The 4,374-nt window shown below is 46.1% G+C and overlaps 1 long non-coding RNA gene across 1 annotated transcript; it reads left to right on the forward strand.

The window, feature by feature from the left end:
• Window positions 1-1,368: 1,368 nt before the first annotated feature.
• On the forward strand, window positions 1,369-3,839 carry LOC140594860 (uncharacterized). The gene is made up of 3 exons (XR_011996161.1): window positions 1,369-2,085; window positions 2,914-3,059; window positions 3,227-3,839. It is a non-coding gene; the product is annotated as an uncharacterized lncRNA (long non-coding RNA).
• Window positions 3,840-4,374: the final 535 nt, after the last annotated feature.

The raw sequence follows: 4,374 nt of genomic DNA on the forward strand, positions 1-4,374 counted from the left end.
GACCTAAAACATTTCATATTTATAGAGAACTTGCCTGTTTGTTCTTTCATATCTGTTGGATTTTTAAAAAAGATTTTATTTATTTATTTGACAGAGAGAGAGCACAAGGAGTGGGGGCAGCAGACAGAGGGGAAGGGAGAAGTAGGCTCCCTGCTGAGCAGGGTGCCTGACACGGGGCTCGTTCCCTGGACCCTGGGATCATGACCTGAGCTGGAGGCAGATGCTCAACCGACTGAGCCCCTCAAGTGCCCCCTGTTTGTTTTTTTCATATCTTTAACTCATTAGCTTTTTTTTATTTTTAAAGATTTTATTTTATTCATGAGAGACACTGAGAGAGGCAGAGACACAGGCAGAGGGAGAAGCAGGCTCCGTGCAGGGAGCCCGATGCAGGACTCGATCCCGGGACTCCAGGATCACACCCTGGGCCGAAGGTGGTGCTAAACTGCCGAGCCACCCAGGGATCTCCTAATTCATTAGCTTCGATGCTTACGGCGAGGGCATTGCCCCACTGCACCCACGATAGAGCTCAGGTTTGGAAAAGGGACTTTCTCAAGTCCCTGTACCTAGGAAGTATCAGAGCCAAGACCTGAGCACGCGTTTTCTGCCAACTAGCTCAGTGCTTTCCCTATCACTCCAAACAGAAGCCCTTCCCAGGCAGGAATTTTTGCTGCACTTAACCTACACTCCCACACACATTTTTTTTTTTTTTTTACAAACTTTGAATCTTAAATTATCTCTTAAATTATTTTCTAAACCTTTGCTGACCCTTTTAAAATCAGCATATAGCACCATCCCTTCAAGTTATCTTTGCATAAGCAAAATAAAGGCATTCTAATGAGTTTGTGCAAAATGCTTTGCATCAACATGTTTGCTCTGGGACGAGAGGTAGAGCGCACTTCTCTCCGTGCCCCTGAATGGACGGCATTAACAGTGATGCCCCTAGGTATTTACATCACAAATCTCCCCCTGTCCACCCTCCAGATGTTATTAAGCCAAGATTCCCTATTGATTCACAGTGATGTGAGAAGGTAGAGCCAAGACATAGTCAAATCCTTAGCTCTAAATAAAATAAAATAAAATAAAATAAAATAAAATAAAATAAAATAAAATAAAATAAAATAAAATAAAATAAATAGAATAAAATAAAATAGGGAATCCCTGGGTGGCGCAGCAGTTTGGCGCCTGCCTTTGGCCCAGGGCGCGATCCTGAAGACCCGGGATCGAATCCCACGTCGGGCTCCCAGTGCATGGAGCCTGCTTCTCCCTCCGCCTGTGTCTCTCTCTCTCTCTCTCTCTCTGTGTGACTATCATTAATTAATTAATTAATTAATTAATTAAAAAATAAAATAAAATAAAAAATAAAAAATAAATCACCAAAAACACCCAGGGCAGTGGTGGGACAGCGAAGCTCAGCCACAGAGCTGTCAGCCAACACAACACATATAAATTCTGTTTCTTAGATGGAGAAACATAATCATTTGTCTGGAAAAGTTTCCCTAGGCTCTGAAATGGACACACCGTAAATAATGGGAGCATGAATGGATTATGGTGAGAATCTACCCAGCTTATCAGGACCCCACCCGTTGTTTTCAGCCTGAGAATCATTTTCTTTATGGTGATTTGAAGAATGTAATCAGTGGTCTCTGTTGACCAATGGAGATGTATGGTGGTTTACAACGTCCTCGGTATGCTCACGTTCTCCTCCCCCTTGGAAGTGGCCCCCTCTGCCTGGCTAATGTTATGCCACTCAACTACCTTTGGCCAAAGCTCACTGGACAAGCTGTGAATTCCAGTGGGGACCCCAGCCTAGAGGGTGGGCGGTGCCACTCTGATCCTTCCTCCTAGAAATTTGGACTTGGGATGTGGCTGGAGTCCATGACCCGGGGAATGGCAGGGTCCTGCCCACTGAAGGGCGTGCACTGCCACGGGGCAGCACAGTTGCAATGGGAAAGAGTTGACTGTGGCGCATGGAGAAGACAATGAAGCAAATAGACAGGAAGAAAAAGACACAGGAAACCATGGGCCTTCAAGCAAAGAAAGGGAAGATACGTGTCTTAGCTTCTGGCCCTGCTCTTTGGGAGCAAGGTATATTTCTCATTCCCAGGTAAAGGGAGCGGGGAGGGTGTCTTCCAAGGCTTCTCAACCCTTTTCATTATTTTACCTTTGCAAATTTGAGAGGTTGGCGTTTGCTCCTTAAAATCTTACAGATCTTTAAAATATAAGTTAAGGTGGGAAAAACTTGGTAGTACGAACACTCATGATATTTCATGATTTACAAAGAAACGGATATCGGGATTCGATGCTTTATTTCTACACAATAAGCATTTGGGGCAACTGGCTGCAACCAAGGCGGTTCTGTTTTAATTTTTACGTCTGTGTGGTTTTCCTGTTAATAGTAATCGAGGAGTTCCTGTTAATGATGATGCCTGGTATTTATTGAATGTTTACTATCTTGAGTAATTGGCCAAGAGTTTACATGAATTAGTTCACTTATTTCTCAAAATCACCCCACAGGGTAGGTACTATTATTGCTCCACTTTACAGATTAGCAAACTGAGCCTCTGAGGAGTTAAATAAGGATTTACATTTGATAAAGGGTCCAGGCATGGGGCAGTGAGGCAAACTGCCAGAGTCAGTGTTCTGAATACCTATACCAAATTCCTTGAATATGCAGCATGGCTTGGTACCCTATGTTTTGGGAAAAAAAAAACATATAAGATGCAAGTGAGGTCTCCCCCGTGAAAGGAGGACCAGCCCAAACTCTGTCCAATAGGGATGCTTATATTTAATACTGGATATAAATTTAGTAAAATTCTTCGAGGAAATATAAATAAAGGGTTTGCCACGGAGACAGGGAATCTGGAAGCCAGTTACGATTCCAAGTGATTTTTTGACCACTTTCCAATTGTACAGCGGTTGAGGGTGTGCATTTCCTGTCGGGAGAGCTGTGTCTGAAGAATGGAACAAGCCTCCGTTCGCTGCAGGACTTTGAGGGGGTTACTATGCACTCCTGTAGCTTCACTGATGAAGTGGAGCCGATTCTATGCCTGCTCCGGAAGGTGAGAGGAAAGGAGCCCAATACAAACAAACCGCCTGCTACACAGTAAATACCTAACACTGACCACTCACATCGCAGACCCTTCATAATGATATTTATCGGGATGACTGAGGCCCATGGAACTGCGCTGCTGATTAGATAATTTCTCTGTTTATTGAATGTCCACAGGTGCAGAATCTGAGGCTCAGAGAGGTCAAGTCACTCCTCAAAGGTTGCAGAGCAAGGAAGAACCAAAAGGAAAACTCGAGCCCGGCTGTTTCAGACCCAGTGCGGGCTTGCCAGCTTGCTGAGAGAAGACCATGGAGGACCCCTGAGACCTTGCCGTGGAATGTGCATCCACACCCATTGGGAGAGCCAACGAGGCACAGAGAGTGAGTGTGCAGGAAGGACAGGGACACGCTTTATTCCTGCCCGGAGACAGTGTGGACATCGTCATCAGTACTTGGGGGCTTTCAGGAAAATGGTGAAAGGCGATGAAATGGACAAAAAAAAATTATTGGGGGCCATGTCTGGCCCACCCTTCTGGGTTATATCTCCCTTTCCATGTCTTTGAGCCATTTACCACCCTGAAATTCCAAGAAAACCCATAATAATGCAAATGATTATTAATCCCTAGAGTTGCAAATTGTGTCCAGTGGAGATGAGTTGACGGCTGCCCTATGGAGAGGAACCAGTTTTGCATGGTTGTCATCCCTGCCTGCCTGCCTACGTGTGCTCCTTGATTTCCCCTTTGAATGGGTTGTAACGTCAGTCTGGTCCCCTCACTAATTCATGAGTTCAATAAAATATTTGGCATATGCCCCTGTCATATTTATACGAGAGTCGTGTCTTATCTTTTGCTAAAATTGCTCATAAATAGGACGGCGCTGCCCACTGCATTGTGTGGTAGAGCCAATCAGGTACAAGCAACCGTTTCAGAGGGAAGTCAAAGCTTTGCCTTGCGTCGCAGGTGCAGTCGGACCAGAAACACCCCATTCGTCGGATGGAAGGGAATGACACATGAGGGGTCGGAGGCCCAAGAGAGACAGGCTTCCCTCCGTGCTTCCAGGGGCGGCTTGCCGAGAAGCAAGCACCACGGCTGCTTCGGTGATAGCTGAGCAGCCCGAGGAGTCAGCATGGGAGGGCGGACAGGCCGCGGGCCCGGGAGTCTGGCGAACAGGGGCTTCGGTCCAGCTCTGCCATTAACCAGCTGCGTGACCTTGGGCAAGTCACTTAACCCTGTGTTTCCCCATCTGCAAAATGAGATGCCGGAACGAAATTATCCCCAAGGTCCCTTCCAGGGCTAACTGGCTGTGGCCGTGTGATTCTGAAGACAC

Source organism: Vulpes vulpes, chromosome 12 (genome assembly GCF_048418805.1).
Source record: "Vulpes vulpes isolate BD-2025 chromosome 12, VulVul3, whole genome shotgun sequence".
Lineage (NCBI taxonomy): Eukaryota > Metazoa > Chordata > Mammalia > Carnivora > Canidae > Vulpes > Vulpes vulpes.